General features: G+C 40.7%; 1 long non-coding RNA gene across 1 annotated transcript in view; it reads left to right on the top strand.

Moving 5' to 3' along the window:
* Positions 1 to 22571, top strand: part of LOC102007976 — a 34770-nt gene extending 12199 nt beyond the window's left edge. Inside the window, exons 4-6 of the long non-coding RNA XR_263226.2 lie at positions 399 to 432; positions 20985 to 21049; positions 22053 to 22571. This is a non-coding gene — a long non-coding RNA (uncharacterized LOC102007976). The remainder of the gene's footprint in view (positions 1 to 398; positions 433 to 20984; positions 21050 to 22052) is intronic.
* Positions 22572 to 23518: the final 947 nt, after the last annotated feature.

Below are 23518 nucleotides of genomic sequence, written 5' to 3' on the forward strand. Positions count from 1 at the left end.
AATCTTAGCCAAGTGAACTTTAATGCATATATATATATATATATATATTTTAATGATAGAGACAAAGAGGTTAAGAACATCTTATGCTGTAGGGACTTGCATTTGGGTTTACATTTGGGACATCTAAAGATCTAGGTAATGAAATTTTAAGATCATTTCATGTTTTGAGAATATAAACTAAAACACAAACAATTGTACCCGTTTCCCTACACACACACACACACACACGCACGCAAAGTTTACATGAATTATATATAAAAAGTAGAACTGACTGTTAATTACCCATAATGTCTAATATTTAATGAGTACTTACTATTCCCTGTTTTAAACTCTGTACATCTCACTTTTTCATTATGATTACTCTATTAGAGAGCTATCTGTTTCCCCTTATTTTACAGGTGATAAAACGAAGGTGCAAAAATTCAATTCCAGGTCAGTAAACGGTCCAGCTAGAAGTGGGAATGAGACATTCCCAAACCAGAGCCTGTGTTTGTGAACACAACTCCGTGGAATAACAGTTAATAATTTAGAAATCACATCTGGAATAGGTTTGATATTCACATTTGAATATAGCTCTGCTTATTGTTCTGAGAATATTTGCTTCCAAATAAAATAGGGGAACTCAAATGGAAATAAAATTTTTACAAGGCTAACTTGATTCAGGAGGAACTATTCCTATTTTCTTGCTAGAAAGAATCTACATCACTTGTTAGGAGAATGCAAAACATCAGATTAAAATAAATCAGGCTCAGCTCTGCAAGGTTTCTTGACCTTAGCTAGTGCCTGGCCTGTGTACATGTGTGTATCTGAGTTCTACAATCAGCTTCACAGTGAGCCTCCTTCCTTCTCCCTGTGCACTTGACAGTTTAAAAGCACCTGGTGCCTTCTGTCTAGACACGGTTTCGCTTACGCTTCTCCTATGTGGGTGCTGACATCGTGGAGGAACCTGGCCCCTCTAAGCCCTTGTGTTCGTTTGGAATGTATTTGGCCCCAAGTAACAGAAAATCCAGCTCACGGTAGCTTAAACAAATAGGGGTCTATTTTTCTCCTGGAGCGAGAAGGCTGGAGCGAGGCAGCTGCCGCTATTGGTTTAGGTGCTGGTGTTATTGGCGGTGGAGGCTCCACTGTACCTTGGCCGGTCCCTCCTGTTTCTAGTATGGCATTGCAGCTCCAAATGTGCAGGCGGCCGACACCAGCTGAGCCTGTTTCCTGTACCATAAAAGTGGATCTTCTTAAAAGCCCCAATGCAGTGCCCTGCCCCCTCCCGCCTCCGGGGACTTGGCCTGGACTTGGTCACACTGGCTGCCAAGTAAGCTGGGAGTATATTTGGGTTGCAAGGGAGAGGGAAGCTGGATGCATCTCCATCAACCCTGCAGTTTAAGGAATAGCCTGAATTACAGAATTGTGTGATAACCAACTTTCAATGCTAGGAGCTCTACTGGGCTATATTGTTTATTATTTTCTTTTTTAGCCCTCTTACAGCATTCAGTTTGATCTCTTAAACATTTGGCTCTAAACTCTTGTTTAAAATATTTTCGTTGACATGAAGAAATGACTTTTTAAGCAAGGGTAAACTTCAAGGAAGTTCCTATCCAATTGATCTCAAATTCTAAAATGTTGTGTTCCGAATGAGTGAGATTGTACTGCGTTCTATGTGTTAAACTAATATTTACTTTTGCATATATGTTCACTCGGATGAGATGTACAAAGTAGAATGCAAATAAAATAACATTTTTTCATGGACCTTTAAAAAGTAACTATTAATTTATGTTTCATTTTTACTCACTAGTACACATTTTTGGAAATACCAAACACATTTAAAACAAAATATGCAATTTAATTTCCAGTAGAAAATTTAACACATATGGGAGTTAGCTTCTACAAAAATCTGATCTGTAAAGTAAGAGGAAACATTAAAATAAGCTGTGAAAAAAAACTAATAATACTTTTAAAGGATGGCTACTACCAAAGAGGGACGCTACACATAATAATCTATGGTGGATTCTTTTAGAGGTAGATTATGGAATAAGGGGCTGCATAATTATCATCTCAACAGGGGCAGGTTTTAGAGTGAAAGGGTATTATTAATAACTATCCCAGATTAAAAAGCATAAACTGGCTCAATTTTAAGCAAAGAAGGATGGGTAGTTGCCTTGATTGGACTTGGGTTTGAATCCAGGCTCAGAAATTATAGTATTTGATCATTATGACTTTCATGATTTGTATCATTCTTTCTGAAATGTTTGATTTTGTACAATCTTATAATTGGAAAAATGTCAATAAAAATTTCAAAAGTATGGACAATGTGAGATTTGCACTTAAAAATATTCAGAAACTAGGGGCTGGGGATTTAGTTCAGCAGCACAGCACCTGCCTGGCAAGCGTGAGGTCTTCAGTTTGATTCCCAGTACCGGAAAAAAACCAAAAAAAGAAAAAAGAAAAATTTTTTAAAAAAATTCAGAAACTAAAAACTGTTTGTTTTTTAAAATCATTGCTACCCGCTCATGTAGCAAACTTCCAGCTGATGGTAATTATACTGTTTCACTTTTAGAGCTCATTTTTAGTTATTCATTCAATTTGAGTAATACTTACTAAATCCATATCATAAACCAAATATTATAATAAGATATTATATTATTATACCTTTTTTTGGTACTCAAGATTGAACCCAGAACCTTTGTACTGTGCAATACCCACCCCCTTTCTAAAATTTTGAGAAAGGGTATTATTACTAGGTTGCATAGGCTGGGGTTAAACCTGTGATCCTCCTGCTTCAGTCTTCTGGAGTGCTGAGATTATAGGTGTTTGCCTCCATTCCCTGTTTACTGTTTCCTTTAATCTACATAATGATGTGCTATAGTAAGCCTTCTTAATCCAGCTTCTTTTAAAATAAATTATCTCTGCCAGAGTAAATGACTTGACCAAAATTGTATGCCTGGTATATGGTAGAGTTTAGATTCAAACCCATCTAATACTGTCTCCTTTCTCATATCACTACTTTGAATGTTATTATTTATCAAACAACATCTTTGCTTTTTTAAAATATGTGCTTAAAACATGTGCTGCATTCTTAAGTGTGTTTTAGAATTACATTTCAGGGCCAAATTTCTGTAGGAATGTGCCTCTAATTTTATAATGGTATCTTTGGGAAAATAAAAGCGGCTGGGTGGAATTTTGCTTTACTGCCAACTCTGTGGGAGAGGCGTAAGAATTATAAGCCTAGGATTTGAAGACAGAAAAAAGTTAGCAACACCAAAGCACTATGTTATCAATATAAGCAGCAAGGCACCTTCATTTCTAACAGGATGTCCAAGAACCCTAAAGTTTGCCACAGTATAGTTCATTGTAAAGTAGATGTGATGTAAGACAGGAAACATCCGATACCTGTAAGAGGAGTTTAGTTCATTACACAAATCCCAGAGATACTCTTAGAAATGACCTAACTCATAAAGTATAGTCTGAAACTTTATGATGAGAATCCCATGTCATTTTTATATTTATGTTTGAAATAATTTTTAAAAACTCAGAGTCAAGTTATCCTGTACTAAAATAAAGATGGCAGAGGTCAATAACAGCTGTTGAACCACATACAGCAATACTGCACAACGGTTCAGGATGCCAGGCAAAAATGAATTATGCTGATAGGCTATGAAGTGGCAACATTATTTGTGCTTTTTCTTTTCCCCATCAGTCTTGCCTTCTCCATTACCCGCTCTTTTTAAATGATTCTCCTGCAAAATGCAAAATAGCTCAGTGCATTCATTTTCTTTATGTTCCCTTAAAAATGAAACACCAGAGCTGTAATTTGCTAATCATATTTCATCACTCATGACAATCACCACATCGAGTTATGGTTAGTGAAATCACTAAGCGTCTGCTTGGCTGTTATTGAATGAAGAAGGCCTGTTTTGGCAATGGAAGAATGTGTTGATCAAGAGCGATTTATAACATCCCAGATTCCATACAGCAATGTAGGTCCTGGCGGAGATGTATTTTTATCCTATAGCGGCTCTCCATTTTCTGACAATGATGAAGATTATTGACCTAGATGTTCAAAATAGTGAATTAATCCATCCAGTTGGGTGAAGGCCATGAGATTTAGACAAACAGAGATTTTGGATGAACTCTTCCTTTGATGGTAGTTCCAATTCCAATGGCAAATGCCTTTGTTGGTGACTTCAGCAATGGCCCAACAGACTGGCATGGTTGCTGAGCAGTCGGGGACACAGAACTCTTGATATACAGCTAATCTGTAATGCTGGTGATAAAGCTGACGTTGCCAAGAAGCCATTCTTTTATTAAGGAGACTTTGTAATATTTATAAGCCAGACCATTTTTCTGAATGTTTCAGAGTACATAATGTGTTTCATTTCGTTCCTCAACAACCTAAAGAGGTAGGTACTAGCATCTCAATGGTATAAGGGAAGAAGGCTCAGAGAGATTAAAATCACTTAAATCATACAGCTAAAAAAGAGCTGATGTAAGTTTGATGCTGTGTCACTAGTCTCCAAGTTCCTTGTGGTTTTCCTTAGTTCACAGTTCTATTGCTCAGTAAGAAACTCTTAGGGATGGATGATAGGATCCAAGACCATGAGCAGATAGACATAAGCCCACATTAAGTTAGCAAGCATGCAGAAGTACAGGGGCAACGATCCTTGGACTAACAAGTAGTCTGTGTCTCATTCTAGAATGTCTGTAAAGAGAGTGAGCTATAGGAGGTAGCTTGTTCAACCCATTTCTTTCTGGGGATTTATATTTGGTCTTTGCTAGTTGTCCCCCAGTTCATCCAGGTACACTAAATCCCTTTGCCCTCTTATGATGTGGAAGATTCACTTGTTAATCAGAGGCATTCACAGGGCACTACATCAGATCCTAACTTTGTACATAAATTTGGATGGCTCAAAGTCTCTTTTTGGGTCTTCTTTAGTTTCCCTTCTTCTGCTTCCTGTGACCTTATGTATAGTCTTAGATTACATAAGGTGTATTGGTCAACAATGGACTGCATATATGAGTGGAATGGTCCCGTAAGATTACATTGCCTACTAACATGATAGCCACCTTAGTTTGTGTAAGTAAGCTCTATGTTTGCACCACAATGAAATTAACATTGCATTTCTCAGAACATATCCCTGTCATTAAATGACATGACTGTAGTTGTTGAAATCATAGAATGAATAAAAACACAATGTTCCAACAGCTTCCCATCACTATGACAAAATAGTGAGATACCAAGTTCCAGTGAGGAAATTTTGGCTCACAGTCTTAAAGGTTTGGTCCATGGTTGCTTGACCCTATTGCCTTTGGGCCTGTGAGGAGGCAACACATCATGGTGGGAGCACATGGTAGAGGAAGGTCCTCAACTCACAGCATCAGGAAGCAAAGAGAGAGAAAGGAAGAGGCTGGGAGCTCAATATCCCCTTCAAGGTCATGCCCCCAGTGACCTAACTTCCTCCCACCAGCCTCCACTTCCTGAAAGTTCCACCTTCAATAGTGTTGCAGGCTGGTGACCATGCCTTTAACATATGAGCTTTTAGGAGACACTTAAGATCCAAACAATGTGTGAATAGTCCTTGACAAGAAGTCCTTTCTGTAGTGTCTCTGGTACAGCATCAAATTCTTTTCCATAGCAGCTGATTATGTCTTATCTTTGTTCCTTACTAGTGAGTAACCTTGATCAACTCTACCTCTCTAGACTTTTATGACAAATCAATTGTTTCATAAGTGTCCCAAGAGAATACATTGGTGTGGTGCAGATGAGAGCAGTTTGCTAATTACAAAATGTTCCACAGAATTAAGATGCCAAATATCTGCCATCTCCTTCCTATGGGGCCACTTACTCCATAGATACTTGCTCCCTGCTGAGTCACTTAAAAATATAAAGATGAAGTGACATTTGGATCCAAAACTATCTGAGGGACTCCAATTTAAGTGATAATAATTCTTCTCTTTCTTGGTATGGTAGGGACTCTTCTGTATGTTCCCACAGTATCTTATAGCCTGTTGTTCCCTGTAGAGCTTACCCTATGGAATTGTGAATATCTATTTACATGTCCATTTTCGCTCTTTTTGAACAAGAAACCATTGCCAGTATCCACAGTTCTTGAGTAACATTTGCACACAATAGACACTTAATAATGTTAATAATCATAACGGTACTATTTACTATTTACTCTGTGCCACTGTTTTTAAAGATTACCTATGTTTGTTCATTTACTTCTCACATCAATAAAATTATCCTCATTTTACTGATTCAGGAATTTCAGATCATTAAGTACTTGCCCAAAGTCATGTAGCTCTTAAGTGAATTCTGATATTTGGAATGGGAATCTGGTGGATCTTTTGACTTGACTGCTTTTGACCACTTCCCTTAGCTACCTTTAAGACGCAAGTATTGTTACAAAAAATTTGGGCAGTAAAGGAAAGCATCGTTAAGAAAAAATATTATTTTACACATAAACATAGTTCTGCCACCTAGAGATAACTCCGCTCAGCATTCCTCGTCATTCTGTGGGTGGTATTTTCTATGGCAGAGTTTATAGTGGAAATGAGTTTATGGCTATTTTTTACTTTTAGCAAATCATAATCATTTTTAATGACAAAAATATCCTCACATGAATGGGTGGATTATTATTTACCCAAACATTCTCCCATAATTGGGCACTGTGTTTTCCTTTCAGTTTTAAATGATTCTGTAATTAACATTTTTGTGCATAAATCTTTTGTGCATATTACATTTTTTTGTGTGGTTCTCAGAAGAGAGTATTAGTGATATTTTTGATACACATTGCCAAATTGCTGTCTACAAAGATGGTACTAATTTATACCCTACCAGCAGGGCCCGAGACACTTGCGAGAAGGTTTGGAAGAAGGCTGCCTAGGGAGAAGGAGGCCGCACCAGGAAGCAGGGAGTTAAGTGGTGCTGGCCTTTAACGTCCCCGCTCTTTACCTACTTAGAAGAAGCAGAATAAAGCAAAAGCTGCCCCCAGATGGAAGTGAATTCTATTGTCTGTGGCCGCACCTCCATTTTGGTCTAAGCACCGGATTCCTTTAGTCCTGCTAAAAGTGTGACAAGTCAGTAGGTCTTAGTTCATTAGCAGGCAGATGCTGTGTTTGTAAATTTCCCCAAAAAAGTACCTTTCAAAGCAAAGCAGCTGATCAAGAAAATATTCTTAGACTTATCTGTGTGTGTGTGTGTGTGTGTGTGTGTGATGGCAGCAGTGTGCTATGGGGGAGGGGTGTCAGCTTGAGAATAGTTGCCATTAAGAAGAAATCAACTGATCAAAGGAATTGACTTTGCCATTTTTCCCAGGTTTTCTGAGCTTATTTTGTTAGCTCTGGCGCACTGCAGTGAATTTAGGGCACCATGCTGTGGCCTTTTCATTAATACCTGGGAGGCTGTCTCTAGCCTATGGCGCTCCGGTACAAGGATTAGAAATATATAATTCACCAACTTCATATCTTTTGAGGCCACAGTTTTAATTATCCAAGAGAAGCATTTAGTTTTCTCTGCCTTTATCTTGTGCTTTGAATTGGTGTTTTAGCTTTCCCCATTTTTCCCTCCCTCCTTTTTCTTTTCTTTCATTCTAGCAATTATGTCTTGACTGTAGGGCACTCATATTTTCCTTCCAATACATCCAGGGGCTCTATTTTTATTGTTTGTCTTCGGAATTTCTGTATTTACCTGTTTATGTCTCTTGGCTTCTTTTTATAGAATCCCGAATACCAAGTACACTTTGCTTATCTTGTTTAGCAAGGACAAGACGACTTCTACTTACCCAGAGAGGCAGACCCTGCCACACTGACAGCATGGGACAATGGAAGCTACAGATTATTTACTGTAACAAAATGACCTCTTTTGACAGAGTAAGAATCCACTGGGAGAGAATTGGTAGCGTTTTCCTTGGGCATGTGAAAACTTTCATTTTGGCAGGCAGCATTGTAATTAACAACATGGGCTGGAGAATCAGATAAACCTAAATCAGAGGCCTGTCTCCACTTAATAGCTTCTGAACTTGGCAGTGTTTTCTGAGTCTCAGTTACTTCATCTGCAAAATGGGGATAATGACATTTCACCCATAGGGTGATTGGAATGATTAAAAGATTAATCACATAGACCACTCAACCTAAGGCCTCGCCTATGTGCTCCATAAATGTTGACTACAATTATTTTAATCATTATGTTTTTTTATTATCATCATTATTTATTTGAGTCATAGAATTTCTCAGTTGGTGTATCCTATAGGAAGGATTATGGTTTTCTTTCTAAGTCTAGCCTCTATTTTTCTGATAATCTCAACAGATGAAAGTAAAATGGAAAAAAAAAGAAAAAGAAAGTAAAGTGAGGTCCTTTCCCAGCAACCTGTTAGTATTGTGATAAGGACTGTACTTTTGAGGTGTTTCCCATCTTTTTGATATTGTTTGGGAAACAACTGTCTGTTTCCACGGCTCACCCAGGAGTGTTTGATTATGGGGTTACCCGGTGCCTAAATGGTTAGGGAAAAACACAGAGGAACCAGAGAAAGCATTTATGAACAAGATAGCATCTCAGACATAAATATATACAGCTTGTAATAGAATCATTCAAGCAAGAGCCTGGAAGCTGCCACTTGGATGCAGAGCTAAGAACTTGCTGGTACGATGTCACTCCCACATACTCTCTGCTATGGTGCCTACTACAAACACAATAAAATATTAATAATCAAAAAAGGGCCTTCCTGAAGATGTAGCACATTACAAGTTGTAGGGCATTAGCAACAATTCTGTGTGATATAATTCAAAGCATATATTTTGAGAAAAATCCACCCCAAATCTATGGCATGCTTGATTCAAATTGGCTGCTGTGGGCTAGCATGTCTCCTTGAATTTTACTTTTCATTGCTTGTGTTCCCTTGCATAATTTTTTCCTTCCTTTTCCTCCTATGATCAATTTCCCTCTTGCACAATGCATCATATCTCTCAAAGGCTGGTTTCTCACTCTTGAGTAAAACCTTCCATCTTTCTATTCTCTACTTCTTGGAGGTGGTGTGTGTGAGGGGAGTGGGGAGTCTTTAAAGTAAGTAATATTTTTATGTGTGGGGGTTTTTAAAATCCTCTTAAGTTGCTCTGTGTCGTGATCATTTCAATGGATTGTCAACTCAGCCACTTGGGGTTTCTTCTCATATAGTAAAGGAGTCCAGGACAGCAAACCCTGTTGGCTGGAACCAGTGCCCCAGTTAGGTGTCTGAGTCTCCATGTGGGCCGTGCTGGCTTTGTGATCACAGCCACAAGGAATGCATCCATGACAGGTACAGAGTATGCAAAGGGGCCACACAAAATCATCCTTTCCCCTATGCTACTCCCTGAAGGAAAACAGTGGACGGTGCTTGTCTTTTGGTGACAGTGAAATGGAGTCTTATTTTTGGGTTTTTTTGAGGTACTGAGAATTGAGCCCAGAACTTTCACACCGGAGTACATCCTCAGCCCTTTTATATTTTTTTATTTTGGGTCACAGTCTGACTACATTGCCCAGACTGGGATTGAACTTGCAACCCTTATATCTCAGCCTCTGAGGCTCTTTGTGGGAGAGATGGGTGTAACTGCAATTTTTACAAGTCTGACCAAAATATGATTATTTTGGAGAGTTGGTGACAGGGAATAGAGTGAGAGGGACAGATGTCATTCATCTCAGAGGAACGATGATGTGATGTGAAAGGAGATGTTTTATAGCCAGGATCACACAGTTTGACGGGATAAGGTTCAAATGCTCTGTATGAAAAGAAAACAGATTTGGGGAAATCGTTTTTCCTCCTTTGATGGTTAGAGGTGGAAATTTTTAAAGAGACTTCTGAAAATAGGAGCCCCGCAGGACGCTGGCCGAGTTTTCAGTTTTTGGTGCTGCCTTATTGAGTGCTCACAGCATCACTCTATCTTAGGCGTCGTGGGAGTGCATGTGTGTGCGCGTATTCAGTCAAAATTCCCATCAAATAAAACGAACCACTTAAAAACGAACAACGCAATGCATTCACAACATTGTGCAACCACCACCTCTATCTAGTTCCAGAACATTTTCATGACCCCCAAAGGACTCCCCAGAACCTTTGTATTTACTTCTGAAGTGCTATAATCGGGTGGCCTAAAGTGACAGAAACTCGTTGTCTCACAGTTGTGCCTGCTAAAAGTCTGCAGGAGTCTGCAGGGTCGGGCTTCCCCTGAGACTCTCAGCCCCATCCCTGCGCGTCTCTTAGTTTCTAGTGTGGCCAGCAATGCGTGGTAGTCCTTTGCTTCCAGCTGCGTCACCCCAGCCTGTGCTCCCGTCCTCAGTGGCTTTCTGTGTATATACACATTGTCTTCCCTCTGCTGTCTCTGTGCCCAAATTTACCTCTTTTGTAAAGGCACCAGTCCTATTTGATTAGGGACAACCCTTAGGACATAATGTTAACTTGATTGCCTCTGAAAGCCCTATTTTCAAATATGGTTATACTTTCAAGTACTTGGGTCTAAGACTTCAACATATCCTTTCTGAGGAGCATAATTCAACCTGTGACATTCATTAAACAGTTACTCTTCGTTCTCTCTCCCCCACTCCCCAGCGCCACCAGTCTGCTTCCTTTCTCTACCTACTCTGGACGTTTCATATGAATGAAAGCTTATACTATATGACGTTTTATGTCTGGCTTCTTTTCTTTAACTTAATGTTTTTGAGGTTTACCCTTGCTATTGCGTGTATCACTACTTATTCTTTTTAATGGTGGAATGATGTCACTCTTATTTTCCAAATAAAGAAACTGAGGCACATATAAGTTAAATTACGTGTTCAGGGTCATACAATGAGATTTCAGCTGCAGAAACTGAAGCTAGAAGGTCAGTGAAGGTTTCTGTGTTTCCACAGAGAAGTGAGAACTAGACAGAGAGGTCCAGAAACATGAAGAGAAAGGTGGCCTGTAGGATGTCCAAGGCAGCAGGAGGACACCCACGGCATCTTAAGGATAGTGCCTAGTATTCAATGTTAAGTGTGTCTCAACATTCTGTCTATTCTTTCCAGGCCTTCAGAGAATTCCTCCTCACCTTACTGTTTTCCATTAAGTATACTCTGAAGAAATAATAAAGGAGCATACAGAGTAGGGTTTGGAATTTGGAATAGATGATTTGGATAACACAAGCCCTTGTGAATTCTTATGAATTCACAGATGCCTGACTAAGCTATTTGTTGAAATATTAAAGGAGGATCCCTGGGGGGGGGGTGCATATAGAATGTGGGGACAAGCCCATATATGAGCTTTGTGTCATTAGCTTGAGTCTACCCAGAAGCTCTGATGTATCAGAAGTCATCCCGTCCCCCATTGACTGAGACCTATGGTATCTTCTTTACCTTCCCCTGGACAAGTGGGTACCAAAGGGCTTTGTCACACAAGAGAAGATGCTAAAGTTGTTCTTATGTCAGGTCAGTTTCAGAATACTCCAAAGGTTTTTAAAATTGCATGAGCCAACTTGCCAAGCCAGAGAGATTTTTTTTTTTTAAATGTGTGTGTGTGATGCAAAGCACAATCATATTTAAGGATGTTCACATGCTCCTTGTAGGAGCCGGGGCATCCACTGGTTTCCTAGGGCTGCTGTAATAAGCCCCACAGAAGGGGTGTTTTGAAATAACAAATAATGTTGTCTTATAGCTCTGAGGTTAGACAAGGTCTCAGCATGATGGATTCCTTCCGAAAGTCTCAGAAGGAGAGTTTGATATGGCCAGGGACGGCCAGCAGACTTATGGGCTAAATTCTTAGTGAGAGAAGTCATCAGTTTTTCTGCCCTTGCTGGCTGTATGGAGAACAAGCCAGTCGTGTGTGGCTCCTGCTTCAGCCTATTTCCTAGAAGTGGCTGGTCACCGTGATGCATACCTGGTCACTGTGATGTGTGTTATAAAACCCAGTCAAAGACAGCCCAGTACTCTGCCTCTGTACTTGCCCCTTGCAACCGCAGTGCAACCTCTCTCCCTGGGCTTTCGGGTCATGACATTTTTACAAGAATTGGTTCCTTGTCAGTGCCCGTCTGACGATAAATAAATCTGCCTCCAACTTCTGGGTGTTGTTTTAGCATTTCCGTTTTCCACTGCGTATCTACCTTATTGTGTAATGATACCACTCCCCCACCCTTGCTATGTTTTTGGCAAAACTGAAACAAACCCTTTCAGCTAAAGAAAAGGCACATGCTTAGTGAAAATTCAGTCCTAAATAATCTTTTCTCAAGGTGAAAGGTGAAATTTGTCCCAGTCCTTGTCAACAGTTGCCATCAATCCTGGGGGCAACACACGTGACCACCTGTAAACTCCAAAGACAAAATTTTGTGGAAAAGTTCTTTCAAAAATTACTCATTTAAGATTATCCCTGATGATGGTACTTTATCACGTGCAAATGTTTATTCATCACACTGGGAAGTAGGACTGTGCAGTTAGGTGAAATGATTCCTCTCAGTTAATTTTGATTTTACTTTCTCTTGTGCACAAAAGAAAAGTGGTAGCTATTAATTAGATGGCTCCATTAGCAGAATAACGTCTTCACAAGTAATTAAATGATGCCGGTTTAGACCCATTTCTTCAGGAGAAAACCAGTTAATTTAAATAATGGTTTGATTTATTTCCCACCCTCTTAATTGACTAAAAATAAAGCTTCTGAATGTTCTTTCCGTTGAAGATATAGCATCTGACATTATTGTAATTTATAACTTCACTTAAAAACAATTCAACAACGAAAACTGCAGATATAGATTTTGGCAGAGTACAGCAAAACGGGAAAAATAGTGTTATTACTAAATTAAGAAATCTATGGAACAGAAATGTATTTGGAATTAAATGCAGTGTGTTCATGGTTCATAATTGCACCCAAACAAGCTGAGATAGTTTCCTAACAAAATAGAAGCTACAGTTGACAGACATAACTATTTCTATTTATACACAGAGGAATAGAACTACAAAATATTTGTGATAGAGGTGGTGTTGAATTGAAAAAGTACTGCAGCCTGGCAGAATGTGTTTTTTAATCTTTTTTGCAAGCTCTTAGACTTTAGAAATGTCTAAATCTTTGAAAACCTACTTTGCAAATCAACTCAAGCATACTACCATATGTATTGACCCTTTAACTTTCTTTTTTAAATGAGTCTTCTAAATTTTGTTTGCATTTGTTCAAAATCAGCTCGTAATCTGTAGTCAAGCATTAAAGGTATGGGGAGCCAAAAGACTTCAGATCTTGAAGCTTTTTGGAAATTGTAATTATTGAAAACAGAATTAGCTCAAAATGGAGGCAGGATTGAATGAATTAAATTTGAGATTAAATAATTAAGCTTTGTAATCTTTCAGTTTACAGGAAGAATGTTTTGATGGAGTTTTACTTGTAATTGAATAAATTCTGTACTACAGTGGAATAAAACTAGAAGACCTATGTTTTTTGGCATCTAAATTTAGCAACATATTAGAGATGATTTGTATGATGAGTTTCATCTTATCAAATACTTGTTAAAGAAAGTTCTCCCAGAGAAGAAAAGAAGCTATGGAAAGATTTTAAATGAATATTAACATATTTCAGTAAGAACAAATTAGAACTGAGGATATCTTTCATTTATCAGAATTAGTTTTTAGCTTACAAGGTGCCTTAGCCTTCTAGGAAGAGTATTTCTTTTATTAAAAATACAATAATTGCCAGGTGTGGTGGTGCACACCTATGATTCCAGCACTAGGGAGGCTGAGGCGGGGACATCACTGTGAGTTCAAGGCCAACTTGGGCTACATAGTGATTTCAAGGTCAGCCTGGACTACATAATGAGAGAGATTCTGTCTCTAAAAACCAAAAAGTTTAAAATTTAAAAAAATATAATAATCAGCAAAAAAGAAAGAGCCAACTGAAGAGACCAATAATTTCAAATTTGTGAAATATACAATTCAACTTTGAAAAAGATTTCAACTTTATGAAATAATTTTAAAAACATATATCAAGATATATTCTTTAAACATATCAAATGTATGGTATTAGATTGATTTGACTCTAGAACTGGTTAGGATAAGTGATTAGGAAAATAACATTCCATTTATATTACCTTTATATGTTCAGACAAATTAATCTAATGAGCTTTTAAGCTTTTCCTTTGACATACATTGTATTTTTTATTTTTAGAAATGGCTTTACCTTTGAAAATAATTTATGACTTGAACTATTTTATAGACCTACCATTATACAAACCAATTTGTCCATCTATAAATGCTTTCTCTGAAAAATTATAAAGTTTTATTTATTTTTCTCTCGCTCTCAAAATTATCCCAGTGTGGATAATAAATTATATAGTCACACAGTTAAAACAGATGTCTATTCTGAGTGTTGTTTTTTAATCCCATTACCTCATTTATGGCTTCTGACAATGATTCATGGTCATCATGCACTTCCAGAGTCTCAACTGGCAAGAAGGGAAGACTGCCTCCTAATGAGTACAAAATTTCTCAGCTGGGAAGAGTGCCCCTTGGGGACTGGTGATTTTGCCCTTTCCTCCCCTGCTTACTTTGACTTATCTCTCCCTACCATCGTGTCAGGAGCAGTGACTTCCACCTCTCCTTCTAACTCTTCATTCAGTAAATATTAATTTTTCAAAAGTCTATTTCGGTAATTATAGTTTCATTCATTAGTTATCTTTAATGAATCATTTTGTTGTTTATTTAAATTACAGTATACAATTCCATTTAGGGTAGAAGGAAAATGTAATCTTTTAGAATTATTTCATACTATGCACAAGCATACCCACTAATGACTTCATTAGGAGTCAAATAATTAGGTAATTGCAGTTTAAAGATGCCTATTATGCAGAAATCCACACAGTGGATTGTATTATATATGATTAAGATACATAGGTGACATAGAAGATGTATTATTTTTTCCTTTAATGTAACAGAGTATGTGCTCTTGTTATCCAAAAATTCACCATTCAGGGAAATCTCAGAAAACAGATTCAGAAAATGAGGACCGCCTATATTTGTGGAGTGACTGGGGGGGTGCAGTACCAGGGATTGAACCCACAGCTTTCACACTGAGCTACATCCTCAGGATCCTTTTGACACAGGATCTTACTAAATTGCTAAGATGTCCAGGCCGAGACTGAATTTGCCTCTGCCTCCCGGAGTTCTGGGATTAGTGACTTGTTAAATGTCAGGGACTTTTCTAGGCACTGGAGAGTCAAGAGTGAGCACGGTGGACAGTTTGTATCTTCATAGAGCTTACCTTTTGGGGGAGGAAGGAGGCGTTAAAATAAACAGGTATCATGAAGTATGTCAGGATAGATGCATACTAAGGTGAGAAACAAATGGAGCCAGAGGGACACAGATGGGACTGATGCTAATTTATTTTGTCAGAAAAAGTCTTTTCAGTTAGGTGCAGAGACCTAATGAAGTAAGCAAGGAAGCCATTGGGTATAGAAGGAGGGCAAGCCTGACAGGAAATGGGAGGAGGAGGCGCCTGGTGTGTTTGAGGAAGAGAAGGATGAGGAGGTGTGCAGAGCCACAGAGAGGAGTGGACCAGACAGCTTGGGGATGGGGGAGGACTTGGAGGACTTTGTAGGTTAAAGACTTCAGATGTTTTCCTGAATGAGATGAGAAGCCACTGGAAATTCTGAGTGGTGTGGGGTGGGGTGGGGGGAGAGAGCACAATAGGGTAGAAATAGCAGGACCAGTAAGAAGTCTCTTGTAATGGTCCAGACAACATATAGTGGAAGCTTACACTAGGGTGGTCACACTGGGAATGGTAAGAAGCTACGGGTTCTGGATGTATTTTGAATGAAAAGAAAGATGACCTGAGTTGTGATTAATCACAGGTAGGAGGAAAGTGAAGGTATTTTGGGACTGATGCTAATTTATTTTGTCAGAAAAAGTCTTCTTGCCTGGATATTTGGAAGAGTGGAGTTGCTACATATGAAGCAGGAGAAAATTGGGAAAGTAGACAGAAATTCAGTTCTGAACTTGTTAAACTGGAGATGCCTCTAGGCCATCCAAGGAGAAATAAGTAGCAGTTGACTACTTATCTCTCTATGGTCTGGTTTTGGAGCCATTAATATTACCCTGTGATAGCACTGGTATGGGGATCAAAAGAGTTAACAAGTTAAAGTGATTTGCTAGAGCTCATGGTACCCACTCAAATGTTATTACCATGAATATATTTGATTACTTCATTTTCTTCCTGAGAAAATTCACACCCAAAGAACGTACCATATACTTTAGTGCAGTAGAGCACTTAAAATTACAGCCAAAAGTGTTCTTTAATCTCTGATAATTCAAGCCTTCATTTGATAGATGAGAAGACCAGTGGATTCCTGGCCAGTCTAGAATCCAGATTCAGAAACCAGGGTTCTGTACTGTACTAGAAGCCTCCACTCTTTCCATTACAGAGTACTTGTCATGTAACACTACTTTTCTTCCCTGGGTATCTCAATTTTGAAGATGTTTGCTAAAAACCCAAGATGACTGTGGCAGTTAATCTTGATGGTCAGCTTGACTGCACTGACAGATGCTGAGGTTAGGGAAGTGTATTTATGAGTATGTCTGTGGGGTGTTTCCTGTTTCCAGAGATGATTGGCATGTGGGACAGCAAACTGAGGAGGAAGACCCACCCTGAAAGTGAGTGGCAGCATCCAATAGGATAGGGGCCCTGATGGAACAAAAGATGAAGGAGGAAGCCAATCAACACAGGCTCTTGCTCTCTCTGCTTCCCAGTCTCTGGAAGTGAGCAGCTTGCTCCATCATAGCCTCACCTCACCATGAACATAGAAGCAATGGAGCCAAGTGACCACAGACTGCAACCTCTGAAACCATGAGCCTAAACAATTTTTTCCTCCTTTGTCACAGCAGTGAACACTTGACTACCACAATGACTTAGTATTTTTCCAGTCTGCTACAGGTTTAGTCTTCAGAGAGCATTCCAAGCAGCCCAAACCCAGATAGAATGCACACTCAGCTGAAGTTCCTATCACTCCCTGTTTAGAAGGTGGGCTACGTGGAGGTGCTTTAACCATTTGTAACCTTCCAACTGATCAAGCCTTAGGAGCATGGGCCTGGCTTACTGGTGCAGGAGATCTAGCTCTGCAGAACTATTTTCTTTTGCATATATATCACATGATCAACCTGGGTATGGTGGCACATGCCTATAATCCCAGCCCTCTGGGAGGCTGAGACAGGACTATTGCAAATTTGAGCACAGCCTGGGCAAGTTAGCAAAACCCTGTTTCAGAAATTTAAAAATGGGTTAAGGATGTAGCTCTGAGAAAAGGCCCTGGTTTATTTCCTAATACTGACAGGGAAAAAAACCAAACCAAAACAAACAACAAAAAAGGAAACACTCTTAAGCTTCCTGAGCCACATGGGCCTGTTCAGCCAGAGTGAGCAGAGGACAAAAGATGCACCTGCCGTATAGCTGATGCCTCTGAATTTGGCTATTTCTACTGCTCTTTGTATTTTGTTGTCATCCTGTCTTCTTTTTCTTCCCATCTCACCTACATCTCATGCCTCCTGCACCCCATCCTCCAGGTTAATGTTACTCAGATCTTCTCCATTCATCCTGAGATGGTGATTAAGACATAATTTACTCTTAAACCCTCTGAGCCCTGAAGTTTCTGCAAAGGGGTTTGCGGTAGGCCTGGAACTCAGTGCATTGGCCCCTTTTCCATGTAGACCTGAGTGCTGAGCACCAGGGGGCTGCAGGCCTGGCACATCCCTGGGACTTGCCAACTTTTCCAGTTTTGGTGGGCGGAGCTGGTACCAGCTGCTAAACCACATAGACAGACCCATCCCTCCCTCTTCTGTTCTGGAACAACCTGACCCCCAGGTATGAGAAGTAGGCCCATCAGAGTGCCTGGAGGACATATCTGCCCAGTCCAGTCATCTGGAGACAGAACCCAAGATGTATGAACTTGCCCAAGGTCAAGCCCTCTCCCCAGTTTCTTCTTGGGCATTTCTTGGCAAGGCAGGAAGCCAGAGTCTGGGTCTTTGTGGGCCGGGTGTGCAGGTGGGAGCGTTTGGGTGGCTACAGATGGTGAGGAGTGAGGGTCCTGGAAGGATGATCGAATAAATTCATGTTTGTGTGAGCCAAGCTGGACCTTGGATAGTGGTGGGAATGTAGGTCAGAGAGTGGTCTTTTAAAAATGGGATTCTAACTTTTTCAGTCTTCTGTTTAAACCCCTTTGCTGCTTCTACTTACATACTTAGGAGGAAGACCGGAGTGTGACAGTTAAGGGGTACAGGGCTTCTTTTTGAGATAATGATAAGGCTCCCAAGAGATGTGGGCGAGGAATGCACAGTTCTGTGAATATACGGAAAGTCACTGAATTGTACACTTTAAATGAGTAAATTGTTTGTTATCGGAATTTTTTCTCAATAAAGTTGTAAAACAAAGGAAGAAAAGGAATGCTTTGTTGGCTTCTTATTGGCAAATGGATAAAGATTCCTCTGTAATTGATTTTTGTCCTCTGTCTAGTCTGATCATCTGTCAGGGGCTGTTTGCTAGGTGGGTCTTTGCCCCCAGCCACTGGGAGCTGCTTGTAGTCTCCTGCTTCTGGCAAGTGTCCTGACCCTGGGCAGTGGGGAAGAGTTCCCTCTTCCACAAGTAACAGAATCCTAGCTCTGGCCCTGCAAAGTAACGTTCCACTACCATTTCTCTGGCAAACCCACTTCTTACGTTGGTTGCTCCTCACACTCATGATTTGTAGCTGTCACAGTCTCCTGCTAGGCTACAGGCAACAGGAAGGCTGGAACCAAACTGTATTTGAATTGTCCCCAATGAGTGGTGTTCTAAGGACAGGGAAGAGTAGGGAGCACATTATCCTAACAGAGAGGAATCTTTATTGCTGATAGTGTTCAGGGTTGCCTTCAGAAGGTGATCATACTAAGGAGACTGACAGGTAGTCAGTTTCATTATTAAGAGCCTCAGGACAATTAGAGTGATCCAGGACTCAAGGAAGCAGGCAGATTCAATGGAATATTTAACAAGGCCTGGAAAAAGAATTTCAATAAAAAGTGTATGACTGTGTATTAGTCTTTTGGTGCTGCTATAGTTATCAGAGTAGGTAACTCTAAAGTGAACATTTATATCTCAGTTTTACAGGCTGGGAAGCCTAAGATCAAGGCACTTGCAGATCTGGTCTCTGGTGAGCGCTCACTTCCTGGTTTGCACATGGCCACCTTCTGTTGTGTCCCACCTGGAGGAGAGCAGAGAACAAGCTCTGCTGTTTGTCCTTATAAATGTCACCAACCCCATTCATGGAGGCTCCAGTGTCATGAGATCTCATTGCTCTCCAAAGGCCCCCCCCTTCCTATTACAATCCCACTGAGGGTGAAGATTTCAAATTATGAATTCCAGGAGGACACAAACACTCAGTCCTTAGCAAAGTGACTATTGCTAGTTAAGATTTTCCCCATATGCCTTTCTTTCCAGCCACTTTACTTTCCCTGTAGGTTTACCCCTGTGTTTTTATTGGTTCTCCATTCCTGGAGCTTTTTTTTTTTTTTTTGTCTTTCTTATCCACAACAAAGGCTTTGGTTGGCAAAGATTCTTCCACCAGAACCTCTAAGAAAAGAAACTAGCCTCACTTCTTATAACTTGTAAAATTCCTGAGCACTTACTGTGTTTCAGGAGCAGGACTATGCTGGAACCTACTAGATACTGAACTGAAGTAGGCACTGTTAAGTGTATTGTTTTATCTGTTAATGAAATCCATGAGTTTGTTAGGGTAGGTAATATTAGCTGCTGTAACAAGCAATCCCCAAATCTCAATGGGTTAATACAGTGAGATTATTTTTTGTTCCTATTACAGTTCAGTGTGGCATGTGTGTGTGTGGTGTGTTTGGCTGGGAGGCTCTGCTCTTTGCAGTATTTCAGGGACCCAGAATTCTTCATTCCACTTAGTGGCTCTATTTCTATGAGGTCCCTGGGTCCTCTGCTGGTTCTTTCTGTCCATCTGGCTAATGAATAATGAGTAAGAGACAACACAACAGCACACTGGAGACTATGGGAAAAGTTTTGTAGGCCAGGCCTAAAAATGGCATTCAGGTTCCTATCCCCATATCCCATTGACCAGAGCTCATTTGCCCAGGAGCTGCAGGGCATCCTGGGAAATGTTGCTTAGCTGTGTGCCCAGAGAGAAAATGAAGTGGATTTGATGAACACACAGCACCGTGTCTATCACAGAGGATACTTATAATTGTCACTGTTTTACAGATTGGCCACCTTTAGCTGTCTTGTGGCAAACAAGGAACTATTCCCTGAGGGGAAGCTTATCATCTGCTGTTCTAAAACTGCCTCACCTAACTCATATTCTGACACATAGGATGTATGTATTCAACATGTCCCTCTTGAACTGATTGGATTGGAAAAGCCAGACCCCATGAAAGAGTGATTCTTAAGTACACCTTCCCTTCTCTAAGACTCTCTGGTTTTCTGTTTAGCTGGCAGCCCTTCCCTCCTCAGCTCAAAGGTTAACAGCTGGAAACTCTGGCTCCCACCCAGAGCTGATGCTGCACAGTGAGACTCTTCCTTGGCAGGTGGGCAGCCCAGGGAACCTCGGAACATTCCCTCTCTGGAGCTCCTGCAGTGGGAGGAGAAAGTCCAGTGTTTCAGATATAGTATATAGGAGGAGAAAGAGGAGTGTTTGTCAAATCTGATAGTTTCCTTTCTCATTAAGGAGAAAGGATGGCTGCATATGCTAAAGCAGAGAATTATCTATCTGTGATGATCTGATTGTTTTAGGGGACGTCCCTCCCCTGCCTTTACCCTAGGAAAGCTTAAGCCAGGGGTCCATCGTTGGTCTTGGCCAGTGCTCTTTCTCCCTTTTGCTATGTGCCAGGTGCTCTGCACGAGCCTTTAGAGAGAGTCATGCTTTTCTTCCTTGTTGGTCCTTTCACTGGGGGAAATGATATTTCATATTGTTCTTGATCCAGATGTTCAGCCTAGCATTACCTCTACTTTTTTTTTCTTAATTGGGTCTTCTTTTTTCCCCAGTGACCTAATCAATGATTATCAGAGTGGATATCTGAGAAGAATGGATACACATGAAGGAGAGACTGGTAAAGGGTTATCAGAGGGAGCAGAAAGAGTCCCCAGAGAATGGAAATCAAAAACAAAGACTGGTGATGCAGTTTAAAGAGCTTCATCATTATTAATTTAGGAAGCTTAAAGAGAGCTGGTGACGAGAAAGGGCAGTGAAACGATCCTAATGATAAACCTGCCAAGCACGTGAAGGTTATCCAACCTCTGAAAGCCACAATGACTGCAGACCCTTGTGTCTTTTGTCCTTCCATGGGTGACCTGCGGGACCCGCACTGTGCAGGTGACAGGCCCCAGCAGGCACAGTGGGTGCAGACCTGCAGCATCCTGGCCGACCCCTGTGGGTTATTTGCTGGGTCTGAGGAGGCTCCATAGGGATGGGTAGTCTAACAGGCATGTCTAGTCGAATATGAAAATATGATATTTTCCAGCAAGACTGGCTGGGCATTGACACCACTTACTGTGCTGAATCAGGGTGCTCACCGGCTCCTGCTATGCCAGCTCTTCACTGCCTAGCCTCTTGTGGAGGTTCAGGGGCAGGGGCGACTGAGACAGTGTGTGGGCGAAGGTCACCCAGTTCATGGTGTTTTACTACTGTCACCACTAGCCCAGCTGTCCTGATGCACACTGGCTGGATTTTGATCTTGAGACCATCATCCCTGTAGCGTGTGATGCTGTGGAGACTGAGCTACAAATAGACTCGGATCTCCTTGGTGGGACCATTCACTGGTCCTGTTGGAGCAGGTTGATTGGGCACCACAGCTCACAGTTCTTTAGGGTACCAGCCTGAAGGAGAACCAAGCACAGTCCCCCATGGCCTGACCTGGGTTTTATCATGTGCTTTTCCCTCTGGAATGCCTCCTTCCTTCCCCAGTGTCTTTCTCTGTCTGGGCACTTGCTCTCCGGCCTCGTGCCTGTCTCATGCGCAGTATTTTAATCTCTGGCAAGGAGAAGGCAGCATCCGCATTGTCATAAGGATGATAGGATGTGAAATGACCACTGTACTGTTTTCATCTCTCCAAGACAGCAGCCTGGTGTTCTGCATTGCCAGCTCGTTAGAAGACATCACTGGGAAATTCAAAACAACTCGACTCCAGCATTATTACCTTTTTCCAGTTCCCTCAGCACGGAACACCAGAGCCGGAGCATGCTGATTGGATTCCATTCCTCAGACAGCAGAAGTGTTTATTAAGCCCACTCTGAGATAACTGCAGGGCTGAAAAAAATCCACTCCTTTTTGGGATGGGAGTGGAAGAAAGGTTTGCAGACAGCAGATGCGTTTTTTCAATCTAATAGATACCCTACCTGTTCCAAAAAAGTACAAGGCTGTTCTCAGTCTGATATGCTTCAGTTTAAACCCAAGACAGATAGCTCCAATACATTAAATTTTTTAGGAAGAGGGAAATTAAGGGTAAAGAAATCCTTATAGGCCCAAAATTCTTAAAGCTAAGGACAATGAGGCAGAAAGACCATAAGTTCAAGCCCGACCTGAGCTACGCAGCAACACCCTGTCTCAAAAAACTTAAAAAATAACCCTTAACTTTAAACAAACCATGTATTTTCTGACTCTTCAATACAATTTAGACTGCCTAAACTTATAATAAAGAGACCCAGTAAAAATACTACAGTAAAGTGTGGTTGGGACTACCTTGCAATGTTTCATACACTTTCTCCCAAATTCCCTGATACCCAGGGACCGTGACTTTGCACCACAGGGATCTAAAGACAAGTTTAGGGACAATCACAACCAGTACATACTTCTTCAAGGTCACATTTTAAAGTTAAATGGTAAATGCCACAGGTTTATTGCATGTTACTCCATCACCTTTTAAAATGTAAGATGGTGTACAGTTGTATGGTTTTTATTGTGTATGAAGATCCCTTTCCTCCCCACCTTCAGTCAGCTTGTCACTGCCTCTGTGTTGCTCTGTGGCTTGGTGTCCTCTCGGTGCACCAGCACTACTCCCTTTTTCAGTCTCTGTCACCTGTCCTGGTCCCTGCAGCAAAGCCACCTCTCATCCTTTTGTGCAGGTCAGCAAAGGAGGAGGAGCCCAGGAGAGGCCTTGACTTGAAGGCAGCAGAAGCCCAACTATCTCAGACCACCTCTGGCCTTAGTAAGCCTGCATAATCCCCAAGATCCTGCCTATTTTGTCCATTCTTCTTCATTATTGGGCTTCAGAGACAACCTGTTTTACTCCCAGGGTGGCTGATTGAGAAAGAGGAGGTAGGGGCGCATGTTCACTGCCAGCTTTCTCAATTTCCCATTTGCGTTAAGTTTGAGTTGGAGCAAAACTGCTCTCTTGAGTTTCAGTTTTTCTGTTATATGTAGAATACAGGCATAAAGTCCCATTTTTAGAGAGAAATATAATATTATGAGGGTTATTTCTGTCTTAAAATGCATGAGTTCCCCTAGGACCCAAAAGGTGACCACTAAATATCACTTAAAGGAACACAGTCTCCTTAAAGCAGTGACCGATTCCAGGCAAGGA

The sequence above is a fragment of the Chinchilla lanigera genome, unplaced genomic scaffold (genome assembly GCF_000276665.1).
Source record: "Chinchilla lanigera isolate Chin_1 unplaced genomic scaffold, ChiLan1.0 scaffold00064, whole genome shotgun sequence".
Lineage (NCBI taxonomy): Eukaryota > Metazoa > Chordata > Mammalia > Rodentia > Chinchillidae > Chinchilla > Chinchilla lanigera.